Source organism: Parasteatoda tepidariorum, chromosome X1 (genome assembly GCF_043381705.1).
Source record: "Parasteatoda tepidariorum isolate YZ-2023 chromosome X1, CAS_Ptep_4.0, whole genome shotgun sequence".
NCBI lineage: Eukaryota > Metazoa > Arthropoda > Arachnida > Araneae > Theridiidae > Parasteatoda > Parasteatoda tepidariorum.
In genome coordinates, this window is record NC_092214.1 from 43,110,865 (window position 1) to 43,130,113 (window position 19,249).

At 31.4% G+C, this 19,249-nt stretch overlaps 1 protein-coding gene across 3 annotated transcripts in view; it reads right to left on the reverse strand.

Annotated features, from left to right (window-relative positions):
• The window catches only part of LOC107445721 (zinc finger protein castor homolog 1), a 194,545-nt gene extending 177,280 nt beyond the window's left edge, over positions 1-17,265 (reverse strand). For all 3 annotated transcript variants that reach the window (XM_071187567.1, XM_043051839.2, XM_043051818.2), the window contains exon 1: positions 17,138-17,265. The gene's annotated coding sequence lies outside the window, so the exon portion shown is untranslated. The remainder of the gene's footprint in view (positions 1-17,137) is intronic.
• Between the last annotated feature and the right edge of the window lie 1,984 nt (positions 17,266-19,249).

A 19,249-nucleotide genomic window follows, 5' to 3' on the forward strand; every position in this document is an offset into this window, starting at 1 on the left:
GACTTGAATTGTGAAATATTAATATAGGAATGACAGTCTTTCTCGAGTTTAATGAAGTATTATTCATAAATTTGTCACTTCGGAGACATTTAAAACGGTAAATTAATGCGAAGTTAGTTTTTAAATAATATTTTGAAAACTTAAATTTGTTTTTCCCAGAACTGCTTACTCACGAGTAAATTTTTTTAATCGACTTCAATTCTGACTGGGTAATGTATGAGTGTTAGTTATAATAGTAATTTTTATGAAGCATTAATTATAATTTTATCTCCTCTTGAGGATTTTTATGATGGTGAAATAATGTTAAGTTTTTTTTTGAAAATAATAATTTGAAAACTGATAATTGTTTTATACAAAAACGTTTATTCACGAGCGGATTTTTTAAACGACTTGAATTTTAAAATTTCAATATAAGAGTATTAGTTATAAAGACAGTGAAGAATTATTTATAAATTAATCTAATAATTATTAATATATTTTATACTTCCAACAAATATTTGAAGATGTTAAGGAAATCATTGATATTACATAAAATTTAATTAATTGATCATATTACATTGATATTGCATAAAATTAATAAATGCATCAAACATAAAATTTTATATATAGGTGAACAACTATAGTTGAAACTAAGTGATACTAATTTCAAACTATATTAAAAATTTCAAACTAAGTTGAAATTATAGTTTAACTATAGGTAGACAACTAAGTAGAAACAAAGGGGAAAAAATTCAAAATATATCTTAACTATAGTTGAAACTGTAGTTGAGTTATAGGTGAACAACTAACGTTCAAACTAACCTCAAACTTTATCTTAACTATAGTTGAAATAATAGTTGAACAATAGGTGAACAACTATAGTTGAAACTAATTTTCAAAATGTATCTTACATATAATTTTCATTCTATTTCTTTTTTAAAAAAAATAACATTCGAAACTACGTGTTGGGCGACAAAACGACTAAGGGAACTATTAAAATGACAAATTGTTTATGGGTGTGATCAAATGTCGAGATAAAAGTAGAAATGGAAAACACAAACGCTGGATCAGCGCATTATTTTACCCACATGATGTCTTTTGAATAGCATCGCTCAATGTGTGACCGGAATACAGAATTCTCTTGATTTTAGTGTGAAAGAGCCAAGTTAGGAGGGGAACATTGTTAATAAGTTTTTTCCGGAAAAAAAATCATAAAATAATTTTTTGTTTTTTCTTAGATAACTTAAAATTATAAGAAATGGCCAAAAGTATAAATACATATCATTTTATTTTATTTTTTAGCTCTCGCAGTTGAGGTATACTATCATTGATTATTTTTCTAGAGTCCTGTTATTTTCTCATTGATTTTCACATTTAATTTTAATCACTAGATAGATACGTGCTGGTAATATGAGTTGAAAATAAAACTTACAATAAGATTGATATATGAAGAGAGAAAAAAATAATTTGCTATATTTTCTTACCTCTTCCCAGAAATTTCTTTAAAATACTGTAAAAATAACACTTAAATATTAAATCTCACTATTAAAAATGATAATAAAAAATAAAATTACATTTTCTTTTATGTTACACATATATTTATTTTTTATTTATGCTGCACTTCACTGTACACCAAAGTCAAGCATCAGCTGTCAGTGAGCGGGTGGGTGAGCACTTTGATCAGCCTGCTTAGTGACCAAGGGTTCGCGGTATTTGTCCTCATTAAACTCTTCTGCCGTAAGTTTATCCATTTCACGCGCAGGTCGCCAGGCTACAAAAGCAGGGCAACCATCCCCTCTGCAGAGGATCAAAATTGTTATGGTATGTCTTCGAACAATCCTCAAGGATGTTTTCCAGACCGTCGTGAATAATCTAGATAGTCGTCGCTCATTGTGCAGCTCCAGTGCGACATTAAAATACTTATACTACTTAGGCTACAAATAATATAAATCATACAGTTAAGATGGCACTAATTAAAACTTGCTAAATATTTGGAAAAGATCCGAGATGGCAATGGGAATAGAGCGTTCACCTTCCATTGAGGCGAACCGGGTTCGAATCCCAGTCGATACGAATTCCGCATCCGGCTTGCACCGACCACAGTGCTGACTTGAAATATCCTCAGTGGTAGACGGATCATGGGTTAGAGTTCCCTTGGCATCAGACTAACCGTGGGAGGTTCTCGTGTTCTTCCTCTCCATGTAACGCAAATGCGGGTTAGCTTCATCAAAAAGTCCTCCACGAAGGCAAAATTTGTCCCAATACTCGATCCAGGAGTTCCCTTCTCTTCTGGATTGGGTTCAAAATTACAAGGATACGGAGTTGAACATTAGTGGTAAACCCATAAAATTGGAAATTTTTCTAAATGTTTTATTTTTTTTAGTAGTTATAGAAATCAGTAAATTTGTATCATCTCTGTTTTTACTAAATATGTCACTTTATAGTGCTGATGCAAATGAACCAAGAATACTCAAATTTTTGTTCGATTTTTCCCAAAACTGATCTTTGGGAAATGCTCCGAGAGAACATTGGTCACATTGAGAAAATTACTATCTTCAGCTGTTTCCCTACGAATTTCGTCCAAAATATTAGGTTTAATAATTCATATTGATTATTGCAGTTGATCAAGAAATACAGCCTAGCGTAAAAGTAGTAGGAATTTTCAGTTATTACTAGAATTTAAAGCTGCAAATCTAATATGTTAAATAGCTCTCAACTGTCATACAATAGATATTTTTCATACGATTACCATAATTCATAACCGTTATATGGTTGAGCACTAAGATGACGCACTCTGTAAAAAATTCCGTATCAAGTTACGGAAAAAAAGCATCGGCACTGAGGATGCCGATAATTTTTACCGTAAAATCTATTTTTACCGGAACATGTTACGGAACAAAAAGTCTGATGTACTGCAATTTTAACAGTAAATAATTACAGTAAAATCACTGAATCACTCTAAATAAATATTACTATAAAGATTACGGTATAATATGAAAATGAATTTTACCGATGATGCACCCGAAGTGCCAGTACTTTATACCGTGATTTGATCCGGAATTTTTTACAGTGCAAGGGTGAAGAGCAATTTTGCCAGATATTTTAGAATTCGCATTTCGTCAAACATCATGTAATTTCGTGACGAAATGATAGTTAAAAATAATGGAATACAGCAGAAAGAATGCAGAATCATCAAAAATGAGATATTTATTTTGGAGATTAAGCGCAATGAAAAAGCTCAATACTGAAAAAAAAAATTCTTCATAAAAACAGTTTTTTTTCTATTACAGTTAACAGCTGTTATTACACATCAAAAACATTTATATGATTCTGCACTAGGTAAAGGCGATGATTTTATAATATTTTTTTTTACTCCTTGCACACTGCTTATTCACAACTAGATTAAAGAGGAATGAAAAAAAGATTCCCGCTATCTTTCTTTCTTAGAAAATCCTTTTTTTTTTTTAAAAAAAAAGAAGAAAAAAAGAACTTTTAATGGCTGACTTCTCATTGCATCTCCATTTTTCGTCAAGATTTCCACCATATGAACTTCTTTTCATTGCAGACGTCAAGTCAATCATGGCAGTCATGTAACATAGATCATCATTTTTTTTCCCTTTCCGTCACTTTCAACAAGAATCAAAAACTTCAAACTTTCTATAATTAATGGAATTGAAGGATGACCTTAACAATAAATATTAAATGAAAAAAAATCAGGACAGACTCCGCAACAATGTGAGAACAAAAAGAAGAAAAGATTCATCAATATAAAAATAAGAATTATTTAAAACTCGTGGAAAGCGAAACAAAGCGGAGAAAAATTGATTTTTAGGGGTTGAATAAAAACTAAAATAACATACAACGTTAAAAAAGTATGGTCAAAACTACCAGAATATCGTTAAATTAACCGTGTTAATGACTCTAAGGAAACAGCAAGAACCTCGGTAATTTTTAAGCGTTTGGTAATGATCTTAGTAAAATTAAACAATAAAATATCGCTTTATAATAAATGAAAAAATTGCGTAAATGAGGTAAAATTTTGTAATTGTATCTGTAATTGTGTTTTGTTTTGTATCAGAGCGTGGCATAGACACCATTTAATCGGTTAAACTTACTTTTCAGTTTTGTATTTTTCACTAAAATGTGGTAATAAGAACTATATTTTTGAAAACCAAAATTTCCGTTAATCCGTTACCTTATGTTCGGAAAAACTACAGAATGAATGGTTTAAATGCCGTATATTTTGGTTTTTATAACCAGAATTAAATTTTTTTTTCAGAAATGTTATTAATATAGAGTTAGGTAATCTAAAAAAAAAACTGAACTAAATAATTCAGAAATAAATATGAAGATGTGTACCATGATTCAAATTATATATACTTTGACTGTTAGAATCCCATACAGCTTTAAAAGTAATACAGTCAAACCTCGATATCTCGAACTTGAAGGGAGAGGAGAAAAATTCGAGATACCGAAAATTCGAATTATCGAAAATCGCATGTTATCGATGGTAGAATAAAGAAAAATGCTCTTTACATACCTTATTTACTATTCCATATTTATTCTAAAAACACTTTTTACACTTTCATTTAAAAAAAGATTCAATTGTTGTTTGCTTTAGAGATGTGTAAGAAAGTTTGTCTATAACACTTTCTAAGTGGACTATAGCTTTAAATGTCTCCTGTAACATATTCGGCTGCCTCTCAATAAATCACCTTACAGTGTCCACTGCAGAAAGTGCTTGTTTGTTAGCAGCATTGGGCGGTAAATCTTCGATTTCCTCTTCTTCTGATAGTGCACAAGAAGCTTTCGTTTGAGCGATGATATCATTGTCAACCCACTGACCACACACTGTTACTGCATCATCTACGTTTACAATGTCATGAAATTCCATGTTATCAAGCTTCATGAGTCCGGTCAATCTGTTCCAATCAATTTCGGTGTAGTTTTCAGCAGAATTAACGATATTGATTGTTTGACCACTTTTGTGATCTTTAATGAATCCAGACTTCTTGAAGTCATTCATTATCGTAGAGGAAGACACATCATTCCATGCCTTATCAGCCATTCTTAAAATTAAAAAAAAATAAAAAAAATTTTTTTGGAATATTTTTCTAATTTTAGAAAAAAAATCTACACTATTGATGGAAAAAAAATTCAAGTTATCGAGGGATTAGAAAAAAAAATCGTGAAATCAAGTTTTTTTAACATTGAGTGTATCGGAAATTTGAAGGGAATTTTTTTTTCTTCGAGATATCGAAAAATTCGTGAAATTGAGGTTCGAGTTAGCGAAGTTCGACTGTATAAAAAGTGATTATTCTTTTCCTTTTTTTTAGTGAAATTGTGTCCGCTAAAGTTTTGTTTAAAAGTGCAAAATTGATTTTCTATCTAAACAAAAAATAAAATAAAATGACATAAATAAATCCGAAAATGTATTCGTGGAATAAATTCATTAATAAGGAGAAAACTCTTAAGTTTACAGCTAAGAAGAAAAGATTGTAAATTTGTATCGGCAGTCCCATACAACTTCAGAAAAATGCTAGGCAATGTTTACTATCACATTTGAAAACAACAATACACGAGCTTTCACCTTGCTGCATAATAAAGAATAAATCCTCTTCTTTTCTTGTGCATAGTAATAACTCACAAAACTGAGTCATCCTAATTCTTTTATTGTCTACTTTCCTTTGCCCGATATATAAAATGAAGCAGTAGATAAGAAAAGCTAGAAAATCGACTCCAAATGGCGAGCAATGCAGTGTCTCATGTATGCTATGGGAAGATTTCGACTATGGTGGTAAATATCATGTAGCCATTTCTCCGGGATGACTGCCAAAATATGTAAAAGCTCTTTTACAGGCATTTGAAGCGAGAGTTGTCGAGACAAGTCAAAGTTTCCTGCAGGAGTATGCCTTCATTCAAGTTGCACAATCTTAAAAGTGGTGGTTTTGGGATAATGTGCAGGTCATGAATGGCCAGCCACTTCTCAAAACCTAAATCTCCCAAGAAAACGGAAGGGCTATCCTCTGTTATACAGTACAGAACTCGTTATCCGGAATTCAGAAAACCGGAAAACCAAAAAACCGGAACGAAATTTAATAAATTTTCCCGCTATTTTTTTAAAAAAAAAATTTTTTTTTCCTCATAAGATTTTAGGATTTTTCTTTCTTTTTTGAAAGATGTTTACCTTACCATCATTTTGGAAATAATCATTAGTGTATTACTTCATCTTTTTTTCGTCTTTTTAAGATTATTTCCAAATTTTTTTTTTCAGTTGGGTTTAACAATAAAAAAACGGCTTTTTGTAGCGATTCAGAAAACCGGAAAAATCAGTTATCCGGAATAGCGATGGTTCCGATCGTTCCGGATAATCGATTCCCTACTATAAAGAAGCAGTTTCAGTCTGTGGCAGAATTGAAGACTGTCATCATTGAAACTTGACATATTCATGCTTTTGTCTGTCTGGGATTGGTAAACTGTATGCAACATCACATATTTTAAGTAAGATAAAAAATTATGGTGGGTATTTTGGATATAATCAGAAGAAACTTAATTTCGGTGGGACACTTTTTCTCCTCCTTTTTTATGTTTTTCCTTTTACATGTGGAGCAGAAAGTGGCTTTTTCCCTGTAAATATGTTCTTAAATATGTTTGGTTCTCATTAGTTTTCTTTGAGTCCAGTTATGGCAAAAAATCAAAGTGACTTTATATAGTTGGGATACACTGTAACAGCAGAAAACAAAATACATTTGTTTTGAAAACTTACTCACGCAAAGATATTCTCTTTAAAAATTATATTAGTGATATGAATCTTCAATGAATTTTTTTTTGGTTTTCGAATATAATAATTGTGGATATTTTTCAATATCAAGGTACACAAATTTTTTCACTATCTTAAACGAAGTAGTTCTTTATGAACATAATTTTTTTTGTAAAGTTAAAAAAGATTTGAACTCAAAAAAAATTTCCAAAGACAAAAAAATTCTTTAAAAATTACAACACATTTAGACAATCAGGTAAAGCAGCAAGGTATAGAAGTGCTAAGATGGAAACCAACTACAGAGAACGCAAACGCACTGTTTAAAAGCTTTTACACTGATTTCATACTCTTATTTTTTATACTAAAAACTAAAATTGCGAAAAAAATAGGTAGAAATGTTCTAAACCATTAAAAAAATTATTTATTCTTAATACGAATATGCATTTTGAATTTGTTTCTAGTTTAACTTCTCTATAAATATAAAAAGATTTATAAATTACGTGATTCCGTCATAAGCACTGGGATTTATCTTTAACTTTGACATTTTTGATTGGTTTCAAGGGCTAATAGCAGCAATTAGGGATTTAGAGATCTCATCGTGTAGAAATGTATTTCCTAGGTTCAAGTAGACTTAATTCTATTTGGATCTACAATGCAGAATTAAATAATTTCAATTGACTTATTTAAATTGATAAAGACCTTAATTCCGATCAATTTTTAATTTTATTTTGATTATGTTTTAACACTTATGTTTTAAGGAACGAAAAAAAACTTTATCTATTATTTTATTATTATATTTTCAAAAATAGTTTTATTACTAATAATTTAATTACTTTGAACTTTATTTTCAGTAGACATAGTACATCAGTGTGGAAGAAAAGAACTAACTCACTCCAACTCGCACAAGATAGTAAACAAACTACTGATGATATCTTCAGAGTGCCCACGTTTGCGGTTTTGGAAGCAAAAATATTTCATGTATGGTAAGAAAGCGTGTGTGATTGGTGCATTCTTTTTCCCTCTTAGCTGTTTAGAGCTTCCATATAATATTTACCTTGTGTATGAAACTTTGATTTTCTGTTAACTTGAAATAAAATGTTTCTGCACACAATATTTGCACATAATTTTTTCAACCACAAGTCCTAAGAGATATTATACAACAGTTTTAAATATGCAATTGTTGAATACCTCTTTATAATTTACAGAATTTTTGTTTTTGTTTTTAACATTTTTCAATTGCATGAATTCCTTTCATATAAGTGTGGCAGGTCATCTTAGTTCTTTTACTTTCAACTTTGCTTTGCTTGCGGATAACTTTCAACGTAAGTTACTGCTACTTTTTTTGTATCTCAAATTTCTTGTAGAATATATAAACCAAGAGGAAAAAATCTTTTCCAAATGGACAGCAATGCGGAGATTAATAAATGCTGTGATAAGGCTTCAACTATGGTGGTAAACTAAACATGGTCTTTCCTCCAGGTCACATGCAGGCTGCCGATTATCAAAAAACATCTAAAAACTCATTTATTGTCATTTGAAGATAGAATTGTTGACTCAAGTTAGATTTTACAGCAATAGAATGTCTTCATTTTCGCTGCAGAATCTTTACAGTAGTGGTTTTCGGGTAATAAAGTGCATGTCATGACTGACTTGCTTCGTCTCATAGCCTCAATCCTCATTAACCGTGAAGGGCTATACTAAGTAATTCTGTGCATAAAAAAAAGACACAGTTTCCGTCTATGGTAGAATTGAAGACTGCTATCATTTAAACTTGAGATAATACTGATGCTACTGCTCTAATGGGATTAGTAAATGATATGCAGCACCAGATATTTCAAGAAAGATAAAATATATGGTGGATATTTTGGCTATAATACGAAATGTCTTTATTTCGAAGGGATACTTTTTTCCCTTCTTTTTTAACCCATCCTATGTTTTCTTTTTCCTGTAGGAAGCAGGGAGTGAGTTACTCACTGTAAATATGGACATAGAATTTCATAATATATGTGTAGTTCTCATTGATTTTCTTTTCTTCCAGTTATGGTAAAAAATCAAGATGGCTTCATTCAGTTGGGACATACTGTACTGTAGTTTATGAGAAAATGTCTAGTGATGCAATTTTTATTTCGAACACACTTGATGGATTAAGATGGAAATAAAACTAAGGTGGAATTAAAAGTTTTAACAATATTTTTAGTTAGGTCTGACCTATTGGTAAGAAAACCCTGTTTTTCTTAGTCTCCCATGTAATAAAAATTAAATTGTCCAATTTTTATTGTTAATTAAATTGTCCTATAAATTTCAACATATGTATTTTTGAAAGCATCATGACAGGAAAGCATCATGATAACGAAAATTCCCCGATTTCAAGTTAATAGAAGTTGAGTGAAATTATTCAACGTATCTCAACTTGCTTGAATGGTAACATTCCGTAGACTTTTTTAATGGACCATCTGCAAAATAAGGATATTTTTAAATTTTATGCTTTATATAATGAGTTTTATAACCAAAAATAATTTATGAAGCTATATTTTTTTATTTGACTGAAAACAGGATTTTCAGCCAAATTCCTGTTTTCAGTCAAACAAATTATGAAGCTATAAATTCATTCAATAATTTATGAAACTACGTATATTTATTTATTTGACTGAAAGCAGGATTTTCAGTCAAATTCCTATTTTCAGTCAAATAAATTATGAAGCTATAAATTCATTCAATAATTTATGAAGCTATATTTATTTATTTGATTGAAAACAGGATTTTCAGTCAAATAAATAAATATAGCTTCATAAATGTTTTTTGGTTTTAAAACTCATTATATAAAGCATAAAATTAAAAAAAAAATCCTTATTTTGCAGATGGTCCATTAAAAAAGTCTACGGAATGATGCCATTCAAGCAAGTTGAGATACGCTGAATAATTTCACTCAACTTCTGTTAACTTGAAATCGGTGAATTTTCGTTGGTAAAAATCAAAGCAAAAAAAAAATAAAAAGAAAAGAATAATAGCGATAGAGAAATGTTCAAAACTAAAATAATAAGAGACAATCTGTTACTATCTGTAGTTAATGAGAAGCTGTCTAGTCATGCAATTTTCATTTCGAACACACTTGATAGATTGTAGTGGCGCTTTTACGGATGAAGTTTAGGGCTAATGAAAACCTTTCGGGGCTGTCACTCAGAGAATTACGCCTATCAGAATATCTCTACGGCCGACCCCGAAAATAAAAAATGATTTCTCAGTGAAAAAAAGAAATTCGAGATTGTAGGAAACTACGTGTGAATGGAAAATAAAAGGGTTGTCTAGTCTAGGCCCATACTTTTAATCATGGGTCTCAAGAGGGTACAACATTGGTGAAATTAATGGGGTTAAGCTTTTGATGTAAAAAAAAAAGTTCTAGTAACTGCTATATACGGTATTATACAATGAATAAATCTTCCCATAACTTGCGGTGTTATTAACAGACTTTTGAACAACGTAAAAGGAAAAATGAGACAATTATTCATTTGTATTTTAAATTTTTTTTTTTTGCTGAAAATTTAAAAACAAGAATATAAGTTTCTTCGCGCATCGCTCCTATTCTTATAAATCGATAGATGATATCGTATTAGAGCTTTTCTTTTCGAAAACCAATATCAATATAGATTTCTAAACTCATAAGTTACTACAGATTGATATTCAAGTAATTATTGCTAAGAAAATGGTTTATGTTAATTGTTGTAGTTTATTTACGTCGCATTAGGGCTGCATAATGGGTTATTGGCGAAGGTCTGAGACGGCCCTGTGGAGGATCCGCAGACACGCCATCCCAATTTTGATCCTCTGCAGAGAGGATGACAGCTCCGCTTCGATAGCCCTAAGACCCGTGTGCAAAGTCAAGCACTTTATGGCCGAACAGTTAAACGAGGACCAATACCGCACACCCTCGGTCTCTTTGCAAACTGATCAAAGTGGTCCCCCATCCGCACACTGACTGCAGCCAGTGATGCTTGATTACGTGGATCTCCTGAGAGATTCAAGTTAATACTGCATGCAGTGTCGGAAAATTGGTTTGCACTAGATAAATATAAAATTTTCATTCAATAAGAAGTAGCAATCCCTGCAACTGTTGTAAAATAAACTGCTTTACATTTTAATTTATGTTTAACAAGTAAAGAAACAAAACACAAATTTAAGGAATAATTACCGTAAATTACAATTTACTATTAAGTATTTGAAAAAAAAAATGAAAATTGAGTTATTTAAGCAAGAAGCATAAGACTTAAATATGAACAAAATGCTCGTTTTTAAGCCTTATACCTCCTGTTAATGAATCTGCTAATAAAGCCTTGTACCTTATTTGTAAAATGAGCTCAATTTTTTTTATTTATTTAAAAAAAGATAAAAAGTTTTACAATGTAAGTAACATCTGCTTTTTACGGCAATTGATTGTTTCCTGATATTGCTTAACACTTTAGTGAAAATAGGCAATGTTTTTTTAAGAAAACGATTCTAAAACTTTATAAATAATTTTTTAACATTCAAATAAAAAAATATTTGTCTTTAAGTGAAAAGTGACAGATGAAAACGAATTTTTTAAGTAATAAATTCAACTATACAAAAAGAAAGAATTCTGTCGGGAAAAATTAAAACGGTGGGTACCACTGTTTACTGATCGTAAGATATGGTTTCCAGTAGTTCATCGAAGCATCACTAGCAGTTATCAGCTGGGTGGGTGACCACTTTGATCAACTTACGAAGAGACAGCGGGTGTACGGTATTGGGTTTCGTTAAACTGCTTGACTTCGAGTGCAGGCGTTGGGGGGGGGATATTTCCTCTGCAGAACATTCCCTCTCAAAATTGTGATGGTTTATCTTCGGATCATCCTGAGATAAATTTCCTAGACCGTCGCCAATAGCCCGTTGTGCAGCTGTAGTGCGATGTAAAGAAATACCACTACTACTTAAACTAGTGATTTTTTTAAGGGTTGATAGGAGTTAGGGGACTGTAAATATTTATTTACCTAATATATTTCTCATTTATATATGTAGGAAAATGGGCCTAACTGATGCTCTCAAGTGTTTTAAGAATGTTACACGGATAGATCAAGTTATGGTATCTGTTTATGAGGCAGTGGGATTGATTTACTTACATACATTAGTAGCATTCATTGAAAATGCAAAAAAGGGCTTAATTTTTTTTTCCAATTTGAAAAACAGTGCAAGTTTAAGAAAGACAGCAAGAATAGATATACATCCAGTGTTATAGTGTGACCAAATGGCAAGGTAGGCCCTTAGAATTCATTGCAAGTAAAAGAAAAATACATTTTTGAGGGAATCCATTTTAAATCCATCACTATGAATCTATTTTTAGCGTAAAATATTGTACCATAATTTTATAATAATATTTATTTAATTAGAGGGATTCAGTGCATTAACGGTAGTTACTGTACAAATTACGGTACACCAGATTTTTTGTTTAGTTACATGTTCCGATAAAAATCGATTTTATGGTACCTTTATATAAAACATTTGAAAACTGTCATTTTCATACTTAGTGCACAATTTTGAAAATTTTTATGTAACGTAGTTAAGCGGTTTATTTCTTGGCAAAAAAATTTAAAATAGTTAAATAAATTATTTGTTTAAAAGACATTTTAAACTGATTTTAGCTAAACTGCGATAATTTTGTAATTTGTCATTTCAGATAGACTCCGCAACTAATTAAACAATTATAAAGATGTACTTCAAAAATAAACAGTCAGCCTAACTGTTGTCATGCATTTTAAATTCTTAAATACCCTACGAATCTAACGTATTATTACAATTACAAATCATAGGAGCAGTTCTGTAGACAAACGTAAAATTCAAGACTCTTTTTTAATTAAATCTTGAAAGATAGCTTTTCTAATTCTAGTGAGTATACGCACTACGTAAGATCTCACTTTTTAAGAAATAACTGAGAAACATTAAGAAGAAAAAAACTTTTTCGAAATGTAATATTTTAACAATTTTGTTTTATATTGTTTGGGTAGTGTTTTTTCATTAGCATTGAGCCTATCACATTTTATTATAACATTTCATAAACTGGCTTCATATCACGTCCTTTTAGCTTTAAACAAATAATAAATGATCTTTCCATCTATTTTTTTAAATTTAACTTTTTCACCGTAAGGACGAGATAATTCGTCTTCCAGGAATATTCGCTGTGCGCCAGAAACGAGATAACTCGTCCTCTGCAAAAGGTATTTCTATATTATCGTATACTAGTTACAGTTATCAATAGTTTAGCGCATACTAGACGTAATATTTTCTCTTTCAATTTTAGCCATGTGGGGGAACTTTTAGAGGGTGAGACAACAAAATTTTAAGAAATGTTGTGTTCAATTTATTGGTAAGATGTGGAGGGTTGACAAAGAAGAGTAAGAGCAAATATTGCAGAATAGAAAGACGTTCAGGTGAAAGTAGTGAAAACGATTACTTTCGTTCATTTTAAATCAGGACAAAGAGCCACACTATAGTTCTTTCCTATGATTGAGTGTTAACGGAAGGAAATAGCAGCAAAGACAAACGCTTTCAATTGCAATTGAGTTTTGGCCATTGAGATAGAGGAAAGAGAAATCGTATTAGTAAATGAAAGCCATTACCGCGATAATATAATAGTTGAATCGGGACTAAGTTCCGGATCATTAGCCAGAAAGTATTTCATTTTGAGTTGGAGAAATGAAGTTTGAGATGTTAAAGCCAATCCGGTAAAAGTAAGTCTCGTTAAAATTATAAGATCCCTGGGTGTCTTTTATGCATACAGCCATAAAACTGAGATAATAACAGCCATCTGCATATCCTTCTGTTGGATTGGGATAAAAACATTTCGATCCGAGCAATCGTTGATACGCAGCCAAGTATCGAAACTCCTTTTTTTAAAAACATTTGTGTTTTATTTCCTCTTTTTTTTTTTAGTTTTTCAGCACCCAGTTGCGATGCCAATAAAAGAGTACACGCAATGACATATCAGGAACTGTATAAAACACGGACACCAAAACTAGGCCATAAAATTGAGGGTTTTATGTTGCACTATTTCGTTAAGTTATGCATATTAAAAGGAAAACTGGAGCAGTAAAAAGGTCGTTTCTGCACTTTTAATATTGCAGCATGTAAGTCGCTGGGGTAAGGATAATGAATTCTGGTTTTTAATGCACCTTTTCCTTGCAAGCCTTTCGGATTCTGGAGTAACTAGCCTTTCCGAGACTGGCGGCTAAGATATATAGGTTCCCAAAAACGTCGCGCTTTATTGCCTTATAACGAGTAATGCTTATGCCTTTTGTCATAAAACTCCGGGTGATTTAATATTTCGCTGAATTCTTCCAAGTTAAGGCCTTGATAAAAGAAGGAGCGAGAGGGGATTTTTATCTTCTTTTCGTCGCAAAAGTTATTTTCCCAAATATGTTTAATATTGTTATAAAATTTTACCCATTCCGCATATACAATATTACACTAGAGATAGCCGCTGTTTGCTTTCGCTTACAAAGGGAAGGGGTGCCTGCTTTTTAATATAAAAGACGTTACCCTGATATCGCTTTAACATTCCCCTCTCCTTACCTCCTTTTCTTCTATATTTTACTTCACTGCATATTTTTCCCTGAATGAAGGATGTAGAAATTGATTCTTTCAGCTCTATGTTGCCATTAGAAATGAACTATTTTTATGACACAGAATGAAAAGTCCAATTTTCAAACTCCTTCTCAGTTCCCAATCGAAACCTAGTAGATTGCTTTTCGAAAGACGAGGATTATCCTATTCAAAATATCTACCCCTTGGGATACTCCTTCTAAAAAAAGTCTGCAAAAATTCGCAATCAAAGTTTTTCTAATATTCATAACAAATATTACTCTCCAATAGCTAAGCTTTGCTTTTCATCATATTTACGTTCACGAATAATACCTACTTCGAAAATCATAAAAGTTATATATAAGCAAGCTACAATATAAAATGTCCTTTTTTTCCCCTTTAAGGCTTGTTTTTAGATAAAAAGTCCGTGAAAAGAATTCTAGGAAACAACAGTACCTTACGTTTATATTGCAAAGACTCTTATGGGTTAGTCAGTTGAAAATTTAGAACAAGTCTTTGACAAGAATTTCGATTAGATATATGATATCTCAGGGTAAACTTTACAAAATGTCTACAGGTCTAAAACATAGCGAGTTATCATTTGAAGCAAACTTAAAGTTGCTTAAAACTATTTGAAAGGTACATTGAGTAAGAATCTAAGAATATATTATAAATATATATATTTTAGATAAAAAGTTCATGAAAGGAATTCTAGGAAACAGCAGTACCATGTACAACCATATTGCAAAGACTGTTTTGGGTTAGTCAGTCGAAAATTTAGAACAAGTCTTCGACAAGAATTTCGATTATATATATATGATATCTCAGGGTAAACTTCACAAAGTGTCTACTAGTCTAATATATAGCAAGCTATCATTTGAAGCAAATTGGAAGTTGCTTAAAACTATTTGAAAAATACATTGAGCAAGAATAAAAGAATACAAACACACATATTATTTACTTATATATATATATATATTTTATCTTTTTGTTTAGGTAATTTTATTTTATGACGCAAGCATTGAATTTTCCGTTTATTGAAAATTTAATTACAACTTTAGTTACTTGTAAACTACAACTTAACTTTTATNTATATATATATATAGTTCTTTTAACGTCCCCCAGTGGGTACCTGTGAGTCTATCATAGGGTGGGCCACATTCACACATCACACACAACAGAGAGAAACATCCATGCCCTGAGCGGGATTCGAACCGGCAGCCATTGGCTTCGCAGTCGGACACGCTAACAGCTTGGCCACCTTGCCGGCGAAGAATATATTATACATATTTAAGAAACATCTATAGCATTAATCATTAATAATTTAAGTTATACACAAATATCCCGTTACTTTCTTCTTTAATTAATCACAGTTTTAAGCAAGCGTATTAGGGTTCATAATTTTACAACGCTTTATCTACTATCTTGATTTTTTTTCATGGCATTAAAATGATTGTTAAGGATAAACTATAAGCAACAAGCAAACATATGTATAGATTGTTATATGTACATATATGTCATTATTGCACATATAGCGGGAATATCAATCAAGAAGTTAGACCAGACTGTGTTTAAATTCTTTAAATAATACAGCGTCTTGTTAGCCGCACCAAAAATGATTTTAAATCTTTATAACAGTAGACAATCAATGACAAAACATTTTTATGAATTATGTAATATTTTACTTAGTAATCATTCGATACAAAATAATTTTGAGAACAAATTTAAAATTTACTAACTGTAGATAATTTGATGCAAACTGATGTTTCAATATTTGTTTGGAACTCATAATTTGTTTCAAATTATCAAATTTCTTTAATCAAAAGACATATAAATCCTTACATATACTTATTTTCCATGTATCCTCCATAACCATGGAATAAAATTAAAGAGATTAAAATTTTATTTCAACTGGACACAGAAACTATATGTGTAGCTAGGGTCAATATTTTGAGCTTCAAGATAATTTAGCAAGCAGTTTCCATAAAAAAGGAATTTATAAGCTTATTCAAAGTTTTACGATGAATGATCAATTTCTGAATCTTGTCTAGTTGTAATATTTGAGCATAAGCATATATTCTGATCAAAATTATGGAATCTGATAATTTTATTTTTATGAAAAGATCATGGCGCAGTTTTGAGACATCCGTCAATAATCGAGAATTGATAAAAGTAATAGCAAACTTTTATTTTTATCATGTGGGTTTGAATAAGAATATTAAACTTTTGTAGACCACTGCATATTATTTAAAATATAAAACAAAACAAGTGTTATTTTTTAATGCTAAAGTGCTAATCAACGAAAAATTAAAATAAACCACATCTAATAAATGTAATAACCAATTTACCAATACTATTAATTTTTGCTAAAAAGCACATTATTCCCTTATTACTAAAATGTACAAAATTTGAGATTCTTAATAAAAATCAAAATACTAACTATAACTAAATATCAAATGGACTTACAATATTTTCCTAGAAAAAATTCTAAATTTACGGAAATCATTTCCTCGCTGTTTTCGACTCGTTGTTTTAAAGGAATAAAATGTGATATGAAGTATATCAACCTGCAGATGTATCAAATTTTGAGAGATAAAAAAGTTGGAAATGTCGGAAAAAAAATAGGCCATTCAGATTTTATGTTAAAAAAGGCTTCATTTTTACACTTTGTTCTTATCAACAGTGGATGTATCAAAATTTATTTAAACTAGGACTGCCAATAACAATGAATTAACTCATATCTTCAAAGGAAAAGGATAAAAAAAAATAAAGAGATCAAAAGTCAAATACTAGCTTTTATGGAAACCTTACCATTATCAGTTCTTTTTTAAAGCCGTAGGGAATCTTTTAAGGCCTTGAAAAAGATACAGTTACACAAGGACTTTTAAACATACTATCTTCTCGAAAGTATATTTCTGAAAATTTCATTAAAAACAAACATTTATGCTGATATTTCTTGTGTTTAACCCTTTTTATCATTTCTCCAATCGGGTATCTGTTTATATTTGAAGTCGTTTTTCATTGGACAGTGGAACGACTTAAATTACTTTCTCTATCTCCTCATTTAATAAGGACGAAAAAGTTTTTTCTTCAAATATTGAACTTTTGCTTTAAATTGATAAAATTTGATTTAATTGACAAAACTGATAATAGTTTTTTTATTAATAGGTTTAAATTAATTACTTATGCAAATTGGATACAAAAATTGAAATACTTTAAGCGAGCGTAAAAAAAAGTATGGTCAATACTATACTATCAGTATACTACCAAAATATGAAATTTACCTTGTTTCTGACTCTATGGGAACACCAAAAAGCAAGGTAATTTTTACCGAAGCTCTTGACTTTTTAGTAAAATTAACAATAAAATATGACTTTTTTTTACCATACTGTTGAGTAGTAAATGCTGTAAAATAAGGTAATTTTAACAGTGCTTGTATAGTTTAAGATAAGGCAAAAATTGTAATTTTGATAACCTCTGTTTTATTTAGCAAAACTTTGCTTCTCGTTGGTCTTTTTTTGGGGGGGGGGAGAAGGATATCCTGACTCGTAGTTCGTTGGGTCACAAAACCGAGAGGTCACGAGTTCGATCTCCGCCAGTCGAAGGCTCCCCGTGCACAAAATGGTGACTGGTGCACGGTAAATCTGTCGGGATCACAAAGTCCTCGACGTTTCCATAACAAATCAACACCTCTGGGAGTACTGGATCGGAAATTGATCTTGCTCTGGTTTATGTCAAAATTACTATCTGCGGACAGATGGATGGTGCTTGAATGTGGCCTCCATTTTAAATGGGATGTGACGTGTGTATGTTGTCCCCGTATCATCCACAGAGATGTTTCCCAGACCGTCATCACTCCAGCGTGATGTAAATAAAAGTACCAAGTAAGGTAATTCTTTCCCATGAAAGCTTTAAATTAACAACTACCAACATTTAAAATTATAAAAAATATGCATTTGTAAATGTACAAATAGTTAGACAAGACCAAACTAAATCAGTAGCTTAGCTATTACTAAATAAATGCTACATCAAGGAAAATAAAATTACGACATCAGGGCTGTCTCAAGATCATAAAATGGAGGCATAGATGTAGCGGGTTCAAATCCTAGAGTAACCCTTGATGTATCTATTTATTTATATTTATTTATTGTTACTTTCATACATGCAGGCTTGTACGCTCATTGCTAATATGCCCTTGTCAAGTCGATGAACAGATTTCACAAGATAGAGAAAAACAGCACGCACATACAGCCTGGAACGAGGTGATATTCGAACCAGCTACCTCCACGTTGCAATAGTTGCATTTTTGTAATGTTTTCTCAATTGTTTTTGTAATACCGTGTAACACCAAATTGTACGGAGGATGATTTCTGCGCTTACGTTATATGGGGTAAAAGTTAGATGATTTTGCAGGCTACTTAAGATGTAATGGGGAGCGTGAGTGTTCATTAAAAAAGTCGCATGTTTTTCCAGACCGAACTTAGGGATTGGGATATCGACAAAATCGAAACCATTATCATCATGAAGATGTTGATTAAAAGGCAGCACCTGATCATCCAAAATATTTAAAAAAAAACTTGTTCTTGTTAGTTAGATGTCATTTTAGTGACTGAGCCCAATCGTTAGAAATTCAACTCCAAAACGTCACAGACCTACCTCTTTACATAATGCATTTCATAATTTCTCTAATGGTAGATATTTTTTTTTTTGTACTGTAAGCTTATTCCTTTTCATGAAAAGTCCCGCAGTGGACTGATCGTTAAGACACGGTTCCCAGCAGATCACCGAAGTCAAGCATCACTGGCTGCGGTCAGTGTGCGGGTGGGTGACCACTTGGATCAGTCTGCGTAGGGACCGAGGGTGTGCGGTATTGGTCCTCGTTAAACTGTGCTACCGTAAAGTGCTCGACTTCGCGCGCAGGTC